Here is a 23715-nt window from a genome sequence, read left to right as displayed (position 1 = left end):
TATTTTTTTTGTGTTCAAAATGGAGCAATGGTTTTTATATTCCCTTGGATTTGATTTTTTGAACTGTGACTTTGGACAACATTTCTATTTGGATTTCTTTTGCTTATGTTTTCTTGATTTTCATAATTTATCGGACATGGACCATTTCTTTTGTTATTCCCATTGTTGTGTGTTTAATTTGATTTACGTTCATGTTATCTTTAATATATATTTGTTTATACTTCCATTTGTGGTATCATCTCATTGGTTTCATGCATGTCATTATATGGGTTTTGACATTCACTTGCACCCACTGTGTGTGTGTGACGGACATGTGTTCATTTACATACTTGCCATTGGGGTTGTATAATGTAATTGGCATTTCTATGTGGGTGGATGCAATACTTGGGTGGGTCTTTGGCATGTGGAGGCTGGCCATAAGGGCCAGGGATCTAGATTGTGATGACGTGTTGGCTGGGGGACATGTGTTGGGGCCTGCTGGCAGGTGCCCCGCACTGCTGGGGGGTGGGGGTGCAGGGGACATGTGTGGGGGCCTGCTGGCAGGTGCCCCGCACTGCTGGGGGCTGGGGGTGCAGGAGACATGTGTGGGTGCCTGCTGGCAGGTTCCCCTCAGTGCTGGGGGGTGGGGGTGCAAGGGGACATGAGTGGGACATGAGTGTGGGCCTGCTGGCAGGTGCCCTGCACTGCTGGGGGGTGGGGGTGCAAGGGGACATGAGTGGGGGCCTGCTGGCAGGTGCCCCTGACTGCTGGAGGGTGGGGGTGCTGGGGGACATGAGTGGGGGCCTGCAGGCAGGTGCCCTGCACTGCTGAGGGTTGGGGGTGCTGGGGGACATGAGTGGCGGCCTGCTGGCAGGTGCCCTGCACTGCTTTTGGGGTGGGGGTGCAAGGGGACATGAGTGGGGGCCTGCTGGCAGGTGCCCCACACTGCTGGCGGGTGGGTGTGCAAGGAGACATGAGTGGGGGCCTGCTGGCAGGTGCCCCACACTGCTGGGGGGTGGGGGTGCAAGGGGACATGAGTGGGGGCCTGCTGGCAGGTGCCCCACACTGCTAGGGGATGGGTGTGCAAGGGGACATGAGTGTGGGCCTGCTGGCAGGTGCCCCGCACTGCTGGGGGTATGGGCCTGCAAGGGGACATGAGTGGGGGCCTGCTGGCACATGCCCCACACTGCTGGGGGGTTGGTGTGCAAGGGGACATGGGTTGGACATGAGTGGGGGCCTGCTGGCAGGTGCCCCACACTGCTGGGGGGTGGGTGTGCAAGGGGACATGAGTGGGGCATGAGTGGGGGCCTGCTGGCAGCTGCCTCGCACTGCTGGGGGGTGGGGGTGCAAGTAGAAATGAGTGGGACATGAGTGTGGGCCTGCTGGCAGGTGCCCCACACTGCTGGGGGGTGGGGGTGCAAGGGGACATGAGTGGGACATGAGTGTGGGCCTGCTGGCAGGTGCCCCGCACTGCTGGGGGGTGGGTGTGCAAGGGGACATGAGTGTGGGCCTGCTGGCAGGTGCCCCACACTGCTGGTGGGTGGATGTGCAAGAGGACATGAGTGGGGGCCTGCTGGCAGGTGCCCCACACTGATGGGGGGTGGGGGTGCAAGGGTCATGCGTGGGGGCCTGCTGGCAGGTGCCCTGCACTGTGTGGGGCGTGAGGGTGCTGGGGGACATAAGTGGGGGCCTGCTGGCATGTGCCCTGAACTGCTGGGGGGTGGGGGTGCAAGGGGGTAATGCATTGGTGATCACTAGTGCAAGGTGACATGTGGCTTGGCTGGGGGGGCATGCCCATGGTGGATGGGCTGCCTGCGGCACATGACCAGGGGTGCAGGGTTGTCCCCTGTGGTGTGGTCTGCCTGCAGGGGCCGTGGAGGGTGTAGAGGGAACACCTGGGAGGATCCACACTGCCAATTCACGTGTAGGACTCCCCTGCACCCCCGAAATACACGTACCCCACTCGCACAGGGCCTATCGCGTGTGGAACTTCCCGCGCACCCCAGTAATACACGTACCCTGCTGAAATCGCGTGTTAAACTTCCCTGCACCCCAGAAATACACGTACCCTGCTGAAATCGCGTGTGGGACTTCCTGCGCACCCCAGTAATACACGTACCCTGCTGAAACACGCGTGTTAAACTTCTCCGCACCCCAGAAATACACGTACCCTGCTGAAATCGCGTGTGGAACTTTCCCCGCACCCCAGTAATACACGTACCCTGCTGAAATCACGTGTTACGCTTCCCCGCACCCCAGAAATACATGTACCCTGCTGAAATTGCGTGTGGGACCTCCCGCGCACCCCAGTAATACATGTACCCTGCTGAAATCGCATGTTAAACTTCCCCGCACCCCAGAAATACACGTACCCTGCTGAAATACCGTGTGGAACTTCCCGCGCACCCCAGTAATACACGTTCCCCCGCTCGGCGTTTGCTGTTTGGCAGCCCTGTATACTGGTCCAGGGTCAGCGCAGCCCTTTGCACTGAATTGGGAATTTTGATGGCTTTCCTTGCGCGAGGGCGTTCTTGGGGGTGTAATTGGCGCTGCTGCAGGGTTGCTGCGCCATTCTGCGCCACGGCTGGTTTTGGAGGCTAAAATCCATGAATATGCGGTGCGCGGAAATCGATTTTAGCGCACGCGGCTTTTGTGCGAAATTCTATGAATTACCCTGCTAGATGTAACAGTGGGGGGAAAAACAGTACGAGCTCCCCTGCTGTACTATGAACAATCTCCAATCAATTTGCTGGGGAGGGACCTCCTCAGTAAACTCAACATGACTATTTATTTTACCAAAAGGTGAATAGTTTGCTCGACCCCGGGGATCTGCCCATTGCGAGTGATGTTGGTAGTACACACATGAGCTACAGCGCCAGAAATACGAGGCATACCAGTGGACCCAGATATATTCATTCAAGGGTTAAAAACCCTGGCACGGGTGGTTCCCGAGTTGAAACTCCAGGAATGGAGGGTGCCTGCAGAGTTTGTTTTCCATCCTATAGCACGTCCAGAGATAGTCCCAGGAACAGTGATGTCATTAGATCTGCATTCAGTACAGGTCTCAGCGCAAAGGATAGCGGTTATTGGAATGGACATAAATGGCTCACATTGGCGCACAGTATTGTGCATAAATGCTAACATTGCATTCGCGAGATATCAGACGAAGACCTCTTCACAGACTCAGACAGTGATGGGGAAATAATAATGGAAATAGCGATCCCCTGTGGTATAATGATACAGACAAGACAGGTACCAGTGCAGCTGATGGCAGTGGTAGGAGCACCACCTTCATTTTTTGATAATGACATACAATCAGTGCCGGATGACCTGTGGACCACCGGCCCACATGATGTGGGACTGTTGCATGAGGTAACACCAGTCAAGGTAAACATGGAGCCTTATTGCCCAGAGTAAAGCAGTACCCCCTGTCCCGGGAAGCAGAGGAAGGGATAAAATAAACCATTACTGCACTGTTGGAACAGGGCATAATAGTGCCATCTAATTCGCCATGCAATACCTGCATTTACCCCATCAAGAAAGCAAAAGGCGGGGCTTGGAGGATGATCAAGGACCTACGCCCACTGAATGACGTCATACAGAAGGATTTCCCATTAGTTCCTAACCCAGCATCAATTGTGTGCAGCATATCAAAGGAGGCATCTTGTTTTACAGTGGTGGATTTGAAGAACGCATTCTTCTCAGTACCACTGGATGAAGAGTCCCGATATTTGATAGCATTCACATTGGGAGGAAAGAGATACGAACATTGTAGGTTACCCGAGGGATACTGTGAAAGCCCAAGTATATTCAATAGGATTTTACACGAAGATCTAGGAAATGTTGCCACGTAAAGCACAATTATTCAGTATGTGGATGATTTGCTGATTTGTGGAAAAAATGAAGATGAGTGTAGAAACGATTCTATTACTCTTTTGACATTGTTGGCACACAAAGGTTACAAAGTAGACAAAGAAAGATGACAATACTGTCAACAAGAAGTGTTGTATTTGGGACAACTAATCTCAAAGTATGGTAAATGAATCATACCATACAGGATAGCCACCATAAAAGCAGTAAGCAAACCAAAAACAGTGAAAGAGATGCAGAAATTCCTCGGCATGTGTAACTACTGCCGAGCCTGGATATCAAAATATGCAGGATATACAAAGCAATTACTGCAGGGACTCAAGGAAGCGCAAAGAGAAAACACAGAGAAATAAAATAGACAGCAGAGATAGATGAGGCCTTCACCTCACTTAAAGAGCTAATATCAACAGCACCAGTACTCGCGAACCCAGACTATGAACGCAAGTTCTACTTATTTTCACATTGCAACGGAACACTCATGGCAGCGGTCTTGACACAAAAACCATCTCTGGGGCACAAACCATTGGCCTATTACAGTGGAATGCTGGATGCAGTGATGCAAGGACACTTCACCTGCGAGCAATCTCTCATAGCCGCAGCATTCGTGCTTGAAGAAAGTGTGACAATTGTGATGGGGTGTTCTGTGACACTGTTCGTTGATCATTCATTATTCGCCATATTAGAAAGATCAAAAAGCACATTAACAACTCAGAGAGCAACAGCATATGAAATTAATCTGTCCAGCGCCAACATACACATAGTGAGATGCAACACAGTTAACCCTGCCACATTCATCACAGAAGCATGCACAGTGGAAGACATGCAAACTCATGATTGTGCGACATACAGAGGTGAGGATGGGGATACACCCACGGTAAATGAAAATGCACTGGCTGAAGGAGAAATATACTTCATAGACGGGTCAGCATCAATAAACTCAGAAACTGGAGAAAAGCATGTCAGAATAGCTGTTGTGAGATTGGAGGAAGGTGACTATGAAGTACTCTTCCAGCAAAGATTACCAGCCCATTACTCAGCACAAGCAGCAGAACTAGTAGCACTCATTGAAGCGTTACATGCAGCCAAGGGTTGTGCAGTTACAATCTATACAGAATCAGCTTATATGACTACTACAGTATACGGGGGGTTGGCTAGATGGGGAGAAGAGGATTTCACAGACCAGATGGATCCCCTGTGGAACACGCTGAGTTACTTACGGAATTGATAGAAACACTAAAAGAACCTACAATTGTAGCCATAGTGAAATGCCAGGTCCATACAAACAACACTGACGTCATCTCTTTGGGGAAAGCGGCGGCAGACACTGCGCAAAGGAGGCATCATACTTAACAAAACAGAGAACAGGTGAGTACTTGCTACAGAGAAATGTAGAGGAGGATCGTCCGGATGGCTATAACTCGATGCCCATATCACAAATATTAGAACTACAAGATGGGGTGTTAGATGAGGAAAAGGAGTTATGGGAAAAAAGAGGGTGCAGCCAGTCCTCCACGGACCTCCTTTGGCGCCAGAACAATACAGGTAAAGTATTGATGCTCCACAGGCTACTAGATGTAGCGTTCCAACAGCTTCACTTCCCAGCACATAATGCAAGGCAGCACATTGCTGCCGAAATACAAGAAAATTGGTTCATCCCAGGGTTGCAGGAACAACTGTCAAAACTTGCAATGGAATTTACAACTTGTCAAATATATAATTCAGGAATGACATTGAGAACACTGCGGGGATATTGCCCAGACCAACATGATGGGGCCTCTAGGGGACCCTCGCGTATGGAAACAAGGCACAATCACCACACACAAACTGATACGCCAGACACGAGGTTCAATTCCCAAAATCTAGGGTTTATTGCAAAGCAAATAGTCTCAGTCGGCCGACTGGGTCTCACGTCCCACAACGTGTGTCAACCAGACCTCGTGGGATGCAAGAGAGCGAGCATTCTACATCAGTTACATATATACAAAATGATAATCTTATTATCAGTAGTGACACATTCAAAACCGCCCATAATGTATCTTTCTTTGCAATGGTTTCGATGATTGACAATTATGATGAATATGACACCATTCAGACATTTATGCAGCAACAATTTGCAATTTGCAAAGGTGCAGACACCATTCTTTGTTTTAGGGAACATAATGTTCTTGTTCTTACAAGCAAGCTGCGTGCAGGGGAGAGACACATGCCAGGCCTCACTATCTTTAAGTTTCGATTTGTGGGCTAGAGGTCAGCTCGATCTACAGGGGCTCAATGAAGGGGGGCCGCATAAGAGAGTATAATTCAGTCACTAACTGTTCATTTCTACAGTTTCTGCCACACCAGCGAGACTAGCTGGCACCTGCATAGTGATTAAATGCCTTGTTGCTTATTTCCAAGGACTTGTGAGGGAGGAGACCGGGGCATTGCTGTCTGGGTTGTCTGGACTGTATTTCAACATGTAACTTGTGGCCTTGCTCTATGCATGAGCAAAACGAAATAGAATTCAATTACAGCAAAGCAGTTTTGAACAGAAAAGCAAGAAAGCAAAAATTACTAAAATGGCGAATTCTATTCCTTCAAAATGGACGCTCTCTGGTTATGCTCATGAGTCGGTACCAATAATACTGAACATATGATGCAGTTGGTTTTCAGCCAACAAAATATACCCCCTATGTTATGGGAGGGTAATTTCTAGACTCGCAAACCCTCCTCTTGGCCGTAAGGCAAACGCATCATCCAAACGTTGCGTCTTCCTCTGACGATGTATCTGATTCCGAACTTTGCATACTACAATAATCGTCATCATTGTCATTGATATTAATTGAGATACATTCTTTTACTGTCTTCATTTCATGATTCATTTTTGTATCCAATCTTGGGGTTCTTTTCTGCGTTACAATGTGTATGCATTCATCACTTATTTCGGTGCAAATTATTGGTAAACAGTTTATGCAACAACAACATGTCATGACTATTCTGAGCACTGCGACTAGAATTGCAACCAATTTCCATCCCCATGATCGTAATACTTCCCAAAACCAGGAGCTTATGTCTAATTCCCAACTACCTTCTGGGGAATGGAGATCAGAGCTCAGAACATGCAATTTCTTTATCGCTTCAAGAATCGTAGGGGGAGGAACCGCTTCCAAATACGCAACACGATGACCCCATGATTTTGCAAACTCCCCCAAGATCAGCCAAAACTATGTCAAGAGCCATCCTATTTTGGAGTGTCATTAATCTAATCGCTTTTTCCTCCAAAGTCATGTTATATAATATATCCGTTCCATTTGTTGTTTTTTCTAATATTCTGGACAGTCTTATATTATAGGAATGTATTGCTTGGCCCCAAAATGGTATAAATGATTTTGCTATAACTTCTGCTATTAATCCTCCTTCCTCATTTCGTCGCAGTCTTGATCTGGATAATTTGGCTATATCTGATGTTTTTGAAAGAAACACCCCTGGAAACAGAATCCATAAGTAACAAGTACCTCCCCAATTTCTCAGCAACCAGGGATAAGCGTTTTCTGCACATATGAAATAGACAGGATCACCTAAATATACTGGTTCTTCCTCTCTCTCTCGAGGAATGCTATGTTCATACATCTAGTGAATATCCCTACTGAATAGGAGCCTTTCTTTCTCAAGCAAAGTGGAATAGAGTGAGGACTGTAATTTATTGTATCTTTATTCCCTTCTAGGTTCATGTGAAACGTGATTACAGATGATTTATATGGCACACATAATCTATCTTGTGGCATTACTACTGGTGTTATTAGTCTTGTTTGTGAAATGTAGAGCAACCTACATGTTTCATTATTACCTCATCAAATTCGTCCATATTTGTTCTATCTAATTGACCCGTTTCACTCTTATTCCATTCCCCATAATATAATGCACTTAAGGATGCATAACATGCAGAACTCAATGGCAATGGCTGCACATACCAACATATTGCCTTACCACCATGTTGCGGTATATGGGTACACACATAACAATTGTTTTTTCTAAGAATTGAGTGTGTCATATTCATTATCAGTAGTAATGTGTTGTTTCCATAACCTTCCCTGTGTCTTTCTTCCATTGGGAACATAGTATAGGAAATTACATGGACCAGGATTTCAGTGGCAGAAATATTTCTAATAGGCAAGAACACTTCCAAGGGATGTATCTCTTCTAGATACCATAATACCAGTACTGTCATTATCGGTGCTAGTCTACTCATAACACACATGACTATTGTTAAGATCAGCATACAATTTTTTCGGCACATCTTTTTCGGCAATCTTACAGTCCCTATATTCACTATATTATCAGCATTGGTGCAGGAGGGGGCAGAAGCTGGTGCAGGCATTTTTCTTGATTCTTCTTCTCCAAGAATGATCGTTATGAATACCTCTTACCGCTGCATTCGTCCGAATATCAGTAAGTTCTGAAGTTTTAACAAAGTGTTTTAGCCAGTTCTCAGCAGCCTGGATTGCTATACGTTGGGCAAGATTATCGTGCTTCCGCACATTGCTCAAAGAACTCCGGAGTAGTCATCAATTGCCTTTGTACCATATGAGCCCCACTTGTCCGTGTGGGGTGATCAACACATGGATTTATTTTTTCAAAGATAGTATCGGGGAGCCGTGTTCCTGAGCTGTCGGATTTACACAACTCCCACGCCTCTTTCCCTTAGGCCTCCGGTTCCCACTTCATCCGTGATGGGAAATAGAGGCAACAAAAGAAAATAAAACTAAGATCTGATCACTTCTTATCTCGAGAACGTAGATTGTACCGTATTGCTCCAGGTACCGTGTGATCGATGAATAGTGCGGGTGCACTTCCAGATTCAGGCTCAGAGTCGGCCTGCGGCGCAACGAGAGGTGGTGGGTGCCAAAGTGATGATGCAGGTTTCGTGTCAACCAGCAGCGATGCAGATTCTGCTGGGCAACGTTGGGGAACTCTTAGCCCTTTTTCCTTTGTAACAATCTTTCCAGGCTTTATCTCAGGATCAGGCACATTTTGTGGCAGAGAACTGGCAACAATTTCCTTCGATTCAGAGGCAGCTGTCTCTTCCTTATTATCTGGATCAGGCAGTTCTTTCAATGGCGATGGAATTATTTTTTTGTGTGTGGCATGTATCCACACCTTCCTACCATCTACACGGACTGCTGTCTGTGTTGCCAGAAGGACTTGATAGAGCCCATGCCATCTGGGTGCAAGCAATGACTTCCTCTCGAAATTCTTCACCAGGATTCAGTTGCCTGGTTGCAGAGAATGCCCTGGACCAGTATATCTGATAGGAAGAGCCTCCTGCACCTGCTGATGAATCAAACGCAACTTCTGTATTAAAATGTTACAGTATGTACTAAGCACAGGCTATTCTACTTCACTCAACCGCCTTGGCTGTGGCGCACACCAAACATCAGCAGGCCTCCCCATCACTATTTCATATGGGGAGAGCCCAGTCCTAGCTTGCACAGATGTGCGCATGCACAACAAAGCTAGGGGCAATGCATCAGTCCTCTTAACGTGTTTCCTGCACTCATTTTACTAATCTTACTCTTTATTATGCCGTTGTGACGTTCAATAAGCCCGGCACTCATCGGATGTCTGGCACAATGGAATCTTTTATCAATCTGAAGACCTGCACAAATCTGTAATATTACTGCGCCAACAAAGTGCGGGCCGTTGTCTGACCATATGACTCGGGGCAAGTCTAACCATGAAAAGTACTCTTTTAACATCACCTTAGCAGTGCTCATGGCGTTGCAATCCTTCAGTGGATATGCGTCCACCCATTTACTGAATACCACCAGTACATATTTTAAGTTCTGATATCTTTCCATCTCTGTAAAATCAAAATGGATCACCTAAAATGGCATAGTGGGGGGGCCAAAACTACCTGTTGGAGTAGCTGTTCCTTTTCCAACATTGTGTTGTAAACACGTTATGCAATTTTTTACTAGCCTTTCCGCATTTTTTCTTATGTGCGTGTCTGCCACACTGTAGCCAAATGCTGAATCATCTTCTTTGCACAAATGTGCGTGGGCCATAGTGACCATTGCAGTTACATAGGAGTTGGGTAACATCCAATTACTACTCTTCTTGTCCACCCAGCAACCTTCCAGATCTAATTTTGCAGAGCCCTCAGCCCACTCTTTTATTTCATCCCCAGTTGCTTCCGCCTGCCTCTCTTTGACTGTAGCCATCCCATTCTCTATCATTCAGGGCACGTCCTCCGACTGTACTGTTAACATTTTGGTGCTCAAATCAGTGGCAGTTTGTTTCGCAATCCTGTCTGCAAATGTGTTTCCCTCTACCACTTTACATGTTACTTTTTTATGTGCCTCGCATTTTATTATTGCTAGGCGCTTCGGATACGTAAGTGCAGACAGCAATCGTACTATAAAAGGGCCATGTTGAATCCTGGTTCCATGTGATGTCAAGAAACCCCTCTCAGCCCAGAGTCGGCCGAAATGATGTACCACCCCAAAGGCATTATGACTGTCAGTATATATGTTTACATTCAGATTTTCAGAAATTTCACATGCTCTGGTTAACGCCATTATCTCTGCGGCTTGTGCGGAGTTGTAGGGGATTCTTTTGCTTTCTACAATACTTTTTTGTGTCGTAATGACATAAGCAGCAGTTGATGTGCCATCAGGTAATTTAAAACAGGAGCCGTCACAAAACAGTTCTCCATCTGGCTCTTTGTGTGGGGTGTCTGTCAAATCAACTCTTCCTTTCGTGTCTTCTTCAGTAACCATTAAACAATCATGGGGAGGTGATTCATTCTCCCCTACTTCTCCCCTGGGCAGTGGCATTAATTCTGCAGGATTCAAAGTGCTATACCTTAAAAACTGAATGTTTGGTGCAAATAGGCCAATTTCATATCTAGTCAATCTAGCGGACGTGAGGTGTTGCGTCTGCGTTCTATTTAATAGAACGTCTATGGCATGTGGCACCATCAAAATTAAGGTGTGCCCCAACCCCATTCCTTCAGTTTGTTTCACTGACGCAGCAGCCGCTGCAACAGCTCGCAAACAACATGGTAAAGCGCATGCTACAGCGTCCAGCGCAGAAGAAAAGTAACCACATGGTCTATTTCTTCCACCTTGTTCCTGCGTTAAAACAGCCAACGCGCAGCCTTCATTCCCATGCACAAACAATTAGAAAATTCTTTCATAATTTGGTGTGCCCAAAACTGGGGCGGAGCACAACACAGTTTTGAGCAGATCAAATGCTCTCCGGCATTCTTCATTCCATTGCAAAGGCATCACAACATCTTTTTTCGTCAATGCCACCATCGGCTTCACAATCATCGCATAGTTTGCTATCCATTGACGGCAATAGGAAGCCATGCCTATTATGGCTCTGACTCCTTTCTGTGTTTTTGGAATGGGCATACCAGAGATACTCTCTATCCTTTCTGGTGTCAGTCTTCTCCCCTCTCTCGAAAGTAGGTAGCCCAAATAAACCACCTCCTTTCGACAATATTTGAATTTTTTCAAACTCGCTTTATGGCCATGTGCTGCTAAGTGTGACAATAACAAAACGGTACTCTTTTTACAAATCTCCTCTGTATCAGCAGCAATCAACAGATCATCTATGTATTGCAATAATACACAACCCGCTGGTAGTTCTAGCATATCTAACTGTTCTTTCAATGCTCTGCTGTAAATACTTGGACTCTCTGTATAGCCTTGTGGAATACGCATGAATGTAAATGACCGCCCCCCTAACGTGAAAGCAAATAAATATCTGCTATCCTGGTGTACTGGAATGCTAAAAATGCATTCTTAAGGTCACCACGCTAAAATATGCTGCCGAGGCAGGTATCATTGTCAGAATTGTGGTGACGTCTGGGACCAATGGGAATTGAGGGTCAACCACTTTGTTCAATGCGCGTTAATTAATTATGAAACGACACAGTATCTCATTACCCCCTTTCTTATACACCGGGAGAATGGGGCTGTTACAAGTCCTACCTGTAATCTCTTCAATTACATTCCTTTTTACCATATCTGAGACAATACTTTTCAATGCTTTCTCGCCCTCCATTGAAATCTTATACTGAGGAATACGTGGTAATGTTACTCCTTCTTTCAAAACAATATTTACTGGGTCTATCTTCAAACATCCCACATCATTGTCATTCATTGCCCACACGCAAGCTGGTACTTCACTTAACTCTCCTAGCAGAGGTTTGGACAGGAACTCGGACACTGGTATATTCTGTGGTGATATTGTCAAAAACACTCCATCAGGAGTACAATGGATAATTGCACTTAATTTCTTTAATAAGTTTAATCCTAATAAGTGTTCCCCACAATTCAATGTGTCAACAAAAATGGACAATATTCGGTAAATGGCCCTAGTGTTACTGGTACTGATTGGGACACAGGATTAATTACTGGGGTGCCTGCAAACCCTACTGAAACATACTTTTGCCCTGATAGCGGTATCTCCGGAACCAAGTGGTGGTCTATTGAGCACTTCTGTGCACCTGTGTCTACGAGAAAGCTGTGCTCTCTATTCCCGACTTTCATTTCTACGTAGGGTCCTTTTTGATTTACGGGAATAGACACTGGTTCTGACCCCTGTCTTGGGCTGTCCTATTGGGGAAACAATAAATCATCCGATGTGTAGTCACCAGAATAGTATGTATTTGGTTGAGTATCAAAAATATTTCCTACCCCACCTCTATTGCGCTCACTTTGATTTTGGAAGTAAGGAGTCTGACTCTGATCTTGGTTCTGATTCTGATTGCTATTTCCTTGATTATTCTGGTTATGCTGCATATTAATATTTCTATCCTGTCCATTTGCTCCCGGGCGACCTCTGTGCTGTCTTCTCTGACCATACCCGTTTTTTATCATTTTACAAGTTTGGACATTGCGCACGCCAATGACCCTCTCCCTTACAATATGCGCACTGATTTAATCCCAGAGAACCTCCATGCATGTTGGAGTTACTTCCTCTCCCTTGCGCATTTCCTCTTCCTCTATTTTGACCGGCTACCTGCTGGAGTAACACCCTTGTTTTCAAATTTACTCTTTCTTTCAGCTCTTTCTCTTTCTCTGTATTCACTCTATTATCATAATACTGTGCCATGTGTAATACCTCACTCAATGATTTTGCTTGCCATGCACTTTCAGATGTCATTATTAGGTTTTGAATTGGAGCTATTAATCCCCTCACATATTTATCAACAAATAGTCTTTTCCCCGCCTCAGTGCTTACATCCTGTCCACTGAAATCTGTAAACACTTCCTCAAATTTATTGAAATAGTCTGTTGCTAACTCATCTTTGCCTTGAACACATGCAGTTAATTTGTCCCATACAAATCTTTTCTCTGGAACTATCTCCTTTAATTTTTGTATTATTCGTGCTGGTAATGCTGCCATATTTGGCAATGGTTTCTCGCCTGCTTTCCTGTCCGCATCCTCTTTTGCTCGATGCTCCCATGTGTCACCAAAACTTTCCTGATCATCTATTTTTCTTATCTGCTTCCATATATCTTCTGGTAAAATTACTGGGAATATTAGGTCAATATCATTCATAGTAAAAATTGATGATTTCCAATAGGACGCTACTTCTTTATAGAATCCCGCTGGATTTTTTCTCAAATCAGGGATCATCTGTTTTATATTATTCACCTCTTGTCTGGAGAAGGGAACATGTACGTACTGTGCTGTATAATGCGCTTCTGTTACCTGTGCTGTTTGATTACCGGTTGCAGGAATTTCTACTTTCGGCACAAAAGTAGGTGGAACTTCTCTCATGGGAAATATCGCACTTGCTTTTCCTCCTCCCTCCCTCATATGCAACACTATTGCTAAATCAAGGGATAAGGCTGTTTCTCCCGTATCGCGTACAAAAGCTCTCGTATACACTGCCATTAATTCGGGGGGCTAGGTTGTTTATTTTCTATATCTTTATCCTGCAAATATACAACCATCACCTGCAGTGCTTTTCTCTTCATTGGTAATGTATATTGATCAAATATTTCATGCACCTCCATTGTGGGAATACTAGCATCTGTAATCCATCTAAGCGCCTCTTGTGTACATGTTTTCATTTACTCACTAGTCTGTCTTGATGGCGGAAGAAATCGCTGCTGCACATATGGTACCGCCTCTTGCCTTCCCCTTCTTATGTCTTTGTTCCTATACCCTGGCATAGAAAACATTTCAGGATATGCTTCATCAAGTTCATTTTTAAACTCAAAAAGCCTGTCCACATGTTCCTTTATTTCTACATCTCTTTCTCTCAACCGTGCAAATGCATTCAGATCCCGCAACTTCTGAGGCGGTACCATTTTAATTAGCTGTTTCCATCTCTCCATTAAATATTCTCCCATACATTCCAACAATACCTGTTTTTCACTAGTCTTACTAAAATCATACATCGAATCCAGCGTTGATGTCTCATCGTTTCCATCTATATACATTTCTGCCTGTTCTTTTAACTCCTTTCTTCTCTCATTGCTGACCGCACTAAGGGTTATTCTAGTACACTCACTTTGTGTCGTCCCCTCTCTTCCCATACCGGCTTCTCTTGTTACGGTGAATACAAGTTCAATAGGCAGAGGGGGAAGGGGAATGTTTTGGATGGGAGGGGCCGCTGCAGATGGAGCAACTGGATGGGGGAGTGGTTGCTGCGGCTGTAATGGAGGCTGGGCAACAGGGTTGGGTTGGGCAATGGGCGCTAATGCAATTTTATCAGCCTCACCTTTTGGGCGTTCTTGTCTCTTTTCGTTTGATATTTTATTTATTAGTTCACCTGATGAATGCAATTCTTGTTGAGGATATATTTTGGCTACTCCCAACTGGACACATCTATTTGTCTTTCTTATATTCACATCCCACTCTTTTTCGTCCTGTTCTTTCACTCTCTCTATTCTAGACTTGTGCCTGTGCGCATTTTTCTCACTGCTTCCTTCCTCCAGTCTCTAATGACATTAAATGTCGCAGGGCGTGCTTTCTTTTTCAGCAGTACTGATTCCAAATAATCTATGCGCGCCATCTCATAACTCCCATGTTTTGGCCATTGCAAATCTTCATCGTGTCTGGTTTGCCTATACCAAATTTCACAAAATATTATTGCCCCTATACCATACTTCACATACATCTCATATGCTGGCGACCCTATGGGTGGTGCAGCCTGGCCAGTTTCCAAAGATTGTCTACCGCAGTGGAAAAATCCCACTAAACAGAAAGACAATATCCCAGGCATGTTTTAACATTACCCTGGGTGTTTGATCTTGCAAGAACAACACTCAACCAATATCAGGGTTATTTAGAATCGGGGCATGACTCACCTGATCAACCAAGCCGTCTTTCAAGACGCAATTCGTCCGTATACTGACGCAACCCAGAATCGTCATGTCTGTGTATCTTGGCTCACTCTGCCTCATTTCAGGACCCTCGCCTTCTTGCTCTCTGGCCGGACACGTCGATCAGGGATCAGTTGTGTACAGATCTGCAAAGGAGTCTCTCATCACTTTCACAGGGGCGCCCCGAACATCTCTCGATCCAGGCTCGACTGTCTCGTCCTCATTTCGTTTTTTCTCTCTCGCCTTCCTTAAATTGCAAAGTATACGATGTAGCAAGTGGGGGAGGTTCCCTATTCGGGTGCCATTTTGATGGGGCCTCTAGGGGACCCTAGCATATGGAAACAAGGCACAATCACCACACACAAACTGATACACCAGACACAAGGTTCAATTCCCAAAATCTAGGGTTTATTGCAAAGCAAATAGTCTCAGTCGGCCGACTGGGTCTCATATCCCGCAACGTGTGTCACCCAGACCTCGTGGGATGCAATAGAGCAAGCATTCTACATAAGTTACATATATACAAAATGATCATCTTATTATCAGTAGTGACATATTCAAAACCACCCATAATGTATCTTTCTTTGCAATGGTTTCGATGATTGACAATTATGATGAATATGACACTCTTCACACATTTATTCAGCAACACTTTGCAATTTGCAAAGGTGCAGACACCATTCTTTGTTTTAGGGAACATAATGCTCTTGTTCTTACAAGCAAGCTACATGTAGGGGAGAGACACATTCCAGGCCTCACTATCTTCAAGTTTCTATTCGTCGGCTAGAGGTCAGCTCGATCTACAGGGGCTCAATAAAGGGGGGGCACCGAAGAGAGTATAATTCAGCCTCTAACTGTTCATTTCTACAGTTTCTGCCGAACCAGCGAGACTAGCTGGCAGCTACGTAGTGATTAAATGCCTTGTTGCTTACTTCCAAGGACTTGTGAGGGAGGAGATAGGGGCATTGCTGTCTGGGTTGTCTGCTGCTGCATTTCAACATGTAACTTGTGGCCTTGCTCTATGCATGAGCAAGAACGAAATAGAATTCACTTACAGCAAAGCAGTTTTGAACAGAAAAGCAAGAAAGCAAAAATTACTAAAATGGCGAATTCTATTCCTACAAAATGGACGCTCTCTGGTTATGCTCATGAGTCGGTACCAATAATGCTGAACATATGATGAGGTTGGTTTTCGGCCAACAAAATATACCACCTATGTTATGGGAGGGTCATTTCTAGACTCACAAACAGGCCCCTTTAGGGAGCTGCATATTGATTATGCAGACATGGGAGAAAGGTGCAATGGGTCACGCTACATGATAGTGGTTGTCTGCCCATTTTCAAGATGGGTAGAGGCAGGACCGTGCGCCCACCCAGATACCAAGTGCGCTGCAAAGTTCTTAGTGTGGGAAGTGTATCCGCGTTGGGGAATTTGTGACGTAATTCGCTCCGATAACGGCACACATTTTGTCAATGATCTGTTCAAGGAGGTTACTGCCCTGCTAGCAATAAAACATAAGCTGTGCACTATTTATCACCCGCAAAGTAACAGCTTGGTTGAGACGATCAAAGGCCTCCTTAAGGGTAGGTTGTCAAAGTTGTGTTTTACACTCAAGACAAATTGGGTATGCTGTTTCCCTCTGGCCTTGTTTGAGTTGAGAAATCAACCCAGCAAAGACCACCACTTGTCGCCCATGAAATTGTAACAGGAAGGCGCATGCATACGGCAAATTCTCCACTCCGCAGACATTTGGACGCCCACAGAAGTGCTACAGTGCTAGGGGAAGAATTCAATGAATACTTGGCAAAGCTCACAAAAGCGGCCCATATGATAGCAAGGCAGCTAGCACCCCCATTTAGACATGAAGAATCAAGTGAGACAACGACACCTGCAGGAGAAAGCCCAACAGGCCAGTTGATGCCAGGGGAGATGGTGTACGTGAGGAGTTTCGTTCGTAGGTGGAATGCTTCAAGATGTCATGGCCTATACGAGGTAGTGTATTGCACACCGACAGCAGTTAAAGTGAAAGGACTGAGATACTGGATACATTTGACAGACGTGCCAAAGGCTTACGAAAGTGTCACACAAGAACAAGAAGGGAAAGTGAATGAGGAAGAAATACAGACGTGATAATTAAAGGGGAAATATTTGCTTCCTTGCCAGTACTTATGTGAGAAAATATGAGAAATATTAGATAAATTACTGCTGTGATGTACATAATGTTGATAATGAGCTGCAGACATGTCTCTCTCTCTCTCTCTCTCTCTCTCTCTCTCCCTCTCTCTCTCTCTCTCTCCCTATCCCCCTCCAATGGTTTTCTTACCACTTCTCCCTCTCGGATTGACAAATGAACATGTGAAAATAAATGTATTTTACTGTTTTGGGATGCTTAATGCACTTTATATTTTACTATGTAGGAGAAACTATGGCAGCACGAGGGGCCCCCACCATGAATGTAGTTATAGCAGATAGAAATGGGAATGTAAATTTTGACTTGCATAGATATTCGTATGAGTATGGCATGTTTGTATGTGCAGTAATATTTTTCACACTAATGTTTGGCCTAGTTTTATACTGGGCAGTTACATTTATATCTATCAATATACATGAGGGGGGAGGGAACGGAACAAATATGATCAAACAAGGGACCTATATTATATGGGATGGCTTCCAGCTCATATGGGGACATGACACCCACCATGATGGTACACAACACCTAAATGACAGACAATAAGCGAGCAACCCCAAGCCCTATTCTCCCGCACATTGTCTGTGAATATAGTGTTTATGAATTGAATGATCGAAATCCTTCTGTTCTATCCTGTTATATGATGTTACCACCACCGCTGTCACGCCAACATTTGAAACATCTATAGAATATGAATCCCCCACAAGTATAAAGGAAGATAATGCAGAAATGACCGAAAGATTCCCTGCCCTGTATGATGAGTGGGAAATGGGGGGGGTGGGAGAGATTACTCCAAAACAACATGCATTAGGGCATGAGAGAGTACACCCCAGAAGCAATCAGAGAAGGAGGGAGGTTTGGAGGAGAAAATATGATGAGGACGCCGGGCTGGGGCTAGACATGATAGAAAACCCCAGGCACCCGCATCAGTCAAATAAATGGTTTGCAGACATGAGTTTCACTGCCAAACAAACCACCAACGAGAGCTGTTACGTATGCTCTCTGATACCCCATGCCTCAGGTGCCCCTAAGGTGCTCCTGCCTCAAGAACTGCCTCTTGCAGATGCCTAGTGTCTGCTTCATCTCACCTTATGTAGAATAAAGAACACCTTCCAGGCACGCACAGTCTCTTTTGAAATGCTGCAGGATGAAAAAACTTGCTATTCGAAACCTAAAGGTGTGATATGTTTGAAGGAACCGTTTTTAGTGATTAAAGGAACATTGGGCCTCATTTCGAGTAGGGCGGTAAGGGATACCAGGCAATGGTATGGAGACCGGTGCCGGTAATCCCTTACCACCCTACTACAAGGTCCCTTAGCGGGTCCCTTCCTTAACACCTGGTCTGAGCAGGTGTTAAGGACGGGACCCGTTAAGGGACTTCAGAGCTAATAACGGTACCGCAAATTGCGGTACCATTATTAGATACTTCCCCATTCCCATTGAGTCGTATAGGGGCTCAAATGGGAATGGGAAATGTTTTTTTCAATGGGAATTTAACGGTCCCACAAAGGTCAGATTACACCGGTAAATCCCCATTGAACGAGACCGGTGCCTGTACCGTTATTGGAGGCAGTCATGGCGCAAACAGCGCCATGACTACCTCCAATCTCGGAATGAGGCCCATTGTTTTCGGAGAATAAATGGAAAGAAGAACAAGTGACATGCAAAGCAGAAGCATTACGAGGGTTGGCGGCAGAAAAACTGCAATGGGTCAAGAAAACATGCGCGCCAATATGGGCCGAGCACATCACAAAGCTCACCTGGGTCACAGCCCTGGAAAAACCTTTCAAACTGCAAAAAGAAATTACATATGAACTATGCTTCCTCGGCGAAGGAAAAAATAACATGGGCACAAACAAGAACTGTAACAAAACACTCATCATTCCAGATATGAAGAAAGGGACAGCCGCTTTGATGGATACTTACTGGGTCTCTGGTAAACAGGCATACTTGCACCTTCCACAATCCTGGAGGGGCACGTGTTCTTTGGCAACGCTGCACTCCGCCCTGATGGTGGTTCGGGAGAGTCATATCGAAGGAGGAAAGGGATTGCAAGCCGTCCAAGTTCCAGAACACACACAACCAACAGATGAGATGCCAATATATGTCCATCCGCAGACAACGTGCAAAGCCCAATATCAAGAAAACGGCGGTCATCCAACTACATATCCAAAGCCTCAACAGAACTTTTAGCGCAGATTCCAGACAGGTTTCCAGCTATTTAACTCTGCTGAAACATTCTTCGCCTCCCTCGTCCCCAGTATCCAGGCGCGAGCCAATGCAAAATGGCTTCAAATCACGTGCTGGGAGCTGATCCAACTGGCCAACGACACTGAAGAGGGGTTCAACGTGATCAAGGTGGAGCTGAGAGCCCTACGGCTAATGACAATGCAAAACAGGTATGTCCTAGACCTGTTAACGGCGATGAATGGAGGTGTTTGCCGAAAAATCGGGAGTGCATGTTGCATATTTGTGCCTTCTGCGGACGTGGACAATGGAACACTGTCTCATTTTATCACAGCAATGCACAACCTGTGTGAGCAGATGAAGAAGGAAAGAGGTGTGTATCCGAGCTCTTGGTTCGACGACATTTTTTCATGAGTACCCGCCTGGCTCAGAATGACTGTTAAAATGCGGATACCCATCATCGTGTTTTTGCTCCTGATTTTTTGTGTGTGCCAGCTAGGTCTTTGGTGCTGCGCAAATGCGGTTCCTAATGGTACAATGATGATGGTGACAATGGGCAATGCTAGAGGAGCAGCGCAGGTTACTCAGGAGGCACAAGTGCAAACAGGTGTGGACCCTGAATGCAAATATAGAATGGTGCCATTGTACTATGACAGGGATATAGTGGACAAATTGTATCACACCACAATAAGGGATCCCCTAGATCAAGCATGGTATAAGGAGGTATGGGTAGATTTGGAGGGGGATGGGGGATGTATATATATGATATGCACCCCTGACGAAAATGCCAGGGCAGGACAGAGTCTCTGGGGTGTATTTATGGCCTGGATACCAATAGAAGGGACGCCAGCATGGGACGAAGCCGTGGCTGATGAAAAGGAGTGAAAAAGGTTGGGTGAGTTACAATATTCGTTACTTAAGTAACGAAAGGGGTAAATGTATGGGAGGAAAGGTCTTTAGGACCCCCCCTCCCCTGTACTCCTCTCCTATGTGAGGCTTATGACGTGTCGGCAGCCACCCATGCGCCTGGGCCCGGGATGCAGGATGGCTGCGGGCCAATGCATGAGACTGCATGGCTCACCTTGTAGCATGATACAAACTCCATTTTGTAATACACTTAGGCTCCATTTTGAGTACAAAAAGAAAACCTTGCAGCCAAAAAAAGAAATGCTCCCTTGGCGATCGCTATTTTATATTATGAAACAGGAAAAATATAATGAGCAATCTTAGATAGATGCACTGGGTTGTCTGCATGAGTGTTTCTCCAAGATTGTGTGGCTGCTGCACAGATGCAATGTAGAAAAAAAGGGGTTTTGGAAAAATTGCTCACATGCGCCAACTATAGAAATTTAGACAAAATATTGTTTCATAGGTGAGTCAAACAAGTTTTTGACAAAATGAGCTCCAGTTGCTTTTTCTGGAAAGAAGAATTTCCAATTCAATATTGGTATTTAAAAAGTTTTACTTTTATTCTTCACAATGGTTTTGAGAATGGACAAACAAATAATAATAATAGTTTTCTGTTGGGTGTTTTCTTCACACCTTATATTTTCCACACAACTTACCATGCACAGATCCTTAATTTCTGTTAGGTATTTTCTTCACACTTTATAGTTTCCACAAAAATTACCATATACAGATTTTTAAGACAAACTTGAATAGGATGTTTGTTCCACACCTTTTCTTTTCGTCATATAGTTTCCACAACAAATAGCAAGATCAGATCCTTAAATCAAATTTGTGTAAGGTGTTTGTTCCACACCTTTTTTATGGTTACACATCAAGTAATATGCACTGATCCTTATTAATTCGAAAATGTCTCTCTCGACACGTGTTTCCCCATTGAGGCTAACAATGGTTCATCAGGAAAGGAAATGTTTTCTAAAAGGAAAAGACCAAAATTATGTTTGTTTACTTTATGACCTAACAAAAAATAAATGTTTTGTTTAACTCACCCAATCTGTTATAGTGAATTATTTTTTAGCATTCATCCAAATAGTTTTGGTTGTATCAAGTTAGAGGTCAAATTTCTGTCCAAATTGTTCTTGATAAATATTTAGAAGAAATGCCTTATGTTCCAATATGTAGGTTAAGTTGGTCAAAAAAGACTAAAGGGGAGAAGGTAGAGAGATGGTATTATCTTTAGATGCTTGGAGAAAGGATGCAGGTTTAGATTGCAATTTTCTATTCCTTCATTGTTCCAAATATTGCAGAGCTAATTTTGCTTACCTTATTTCATCTTTTGTTCATAAGTTCTTTGGTCCTTCAATGCCATGATAAGTTGAATGAGAGTTTTCCCGAACGAGTGGATGACATTATTTGGTTTTCACGCACATTTTATATGTATTCGTGCCACAATGACGTCATCATGCCACGTCCACGTGATCTAACGTGATGCGATGATGTCATCATGCACGTTATTAGTTCCGTCGGCCATTTTGAATCAGGAAAGTCATCACATTGCATGGATCCAACTATTGTAGATCGGATTCACTGTGCTTTTCAATGGTTTCTGATAATACTCTTAATTTAGACTTGCAGTTTAGTCTGTAATTACTCTTTTTTGCTGATGTATTTTAAATTAACATTTGTTTGTAAATTTTCATTATTTTAGATACTCAAATATAATAGTAACGTTTATTTAAATGTTGCTAACCAATTAAGAAATCTCTAATATGTTTTGGTCATAGTAGACTAACCTAATATTTTCCAAATTTTGTTAACCTTTATTGATATCTTGTATTATTATTTTGATGCAAATGATCCTAGTCAGTAAAGTTAACCTCATATCATTTCTTTAACAGAAGAGGATATAGTCTAGATTTAATATTTGAATGTTCTTTTGCAGAAAAAAAATAATCTATAGATATAGCCTATTTTTATGTTACAGATATATTTCAAACAACCTAAAATTTTGATTTCCCAGGAATCATTGGTTACCTACCAGCCAAAGAATATATAACAAGAGAAAAGATTTCAATATGATTTGCTTTTTCATGTATAACTAATAAACAGGATAGTTAAAATTAATTATACATTTCCATATCACAATTTAAACCTGTAACACAAGTGTCCATAATACAAATCAATTTACATTCATTTTTACGTAACAGTTCCTCCTTGCTTCCTCCTCGAGGCGGAAGAGTCACTTTCTCCAGGCCAAAAATCTTGAGGTTAGAGATGTCAAAAATTATTAACCGAAATGGGGAATCTCAAGTCTTTATTTCTGATGGCTCTTATATGTTCAAATATTCTCAACTTTAGTTTTCTTATGGTGCTCCCAATATATAGTTTTCCACAAATACATTCAATCCCATAAATGACATAGGTTGAGTTGCAGTTAATCATCTGATTGATGTATTTGATTTTTCCATTTGCGAGGAGGATATCCTTTTTGCCTTGTTGCATAAATGGGCATAATTTGCAGTGTCCACATTTACAAGTTCCTTTGTTTGCCTTTTGGAAGAAGATTTTTCTTTTGTTTGGTATCGGGCTGAGAAAGCTTGGACTAATCAGGTTCTTAATAGTTTAATAGTTGGTGCTCTTCGAAAACAGATGCTCGGATGATTGTACAGATGTTTTATAGACTTGAGTCTGTGAGTAGAATGTTCCAATGATTTGTTAATATTTGTTTGATTTTTCTGGCTTCCGTACTTTATGTGGTAATAAATGAAGTTTTTCGACTCATTCTTTCTAATTTCGGTTTGTCCTTTAATAAAGAGTCCCTTGATACAAGTTCTTTCTTTTTAATTGCATTTTTGATAATCTTTGGTCCATAGCCTCTCTGTTTAAATTTCTGGTGAGTTTGTCGAAGATTATCCTGAAAGGTGAAATCAGTACTATAGTTCCTTTTGACGCTGAGAAACTCCCCATATGGAATGCTGTGTATAGTATGTTTTGGATGATGGGATGTAGCAAAAAGCAGATTATTTCCTGCTGAAGGTTTTGTGAACAGCTTGGTTTGGATTTGTGCATAAACATTGTGAAGAATGAAAGTAAAACTTTTTAAATACCAATATCGATTTGGAAATTCTTCTTTCCAGAAAAAGCAACTGGAGTTCATTTTGTCAAAAACTTGTTTGACTCATCTCTGAAACAATATTTTGTCTAAATTTCTATGGTTGGCGCATGTGAGAAACTTTTCCAAAATCCATTTTGAG

Source organism: Ambystoma mexicanum, chromosome 6q, assembly GCF_040938575.1.
Source record: "Ambystoma mexicanum isolate Mex_15411 chromosome 6q, UKY_AmexF1_1, whole genome shotgun sequence".
In the NCBI taxonomy this organism is placed as follows: Eukaryota; Metazoa; Chordata; class Amphibia; order Caudata; family Ambystomatidae; genus Ambystoma; species Ambystoma mexicanum.
The sequence above is the reverse complement of the archived record's forward strand: the minus strand, read 5'-3'. Positions refer to the sequence as shown.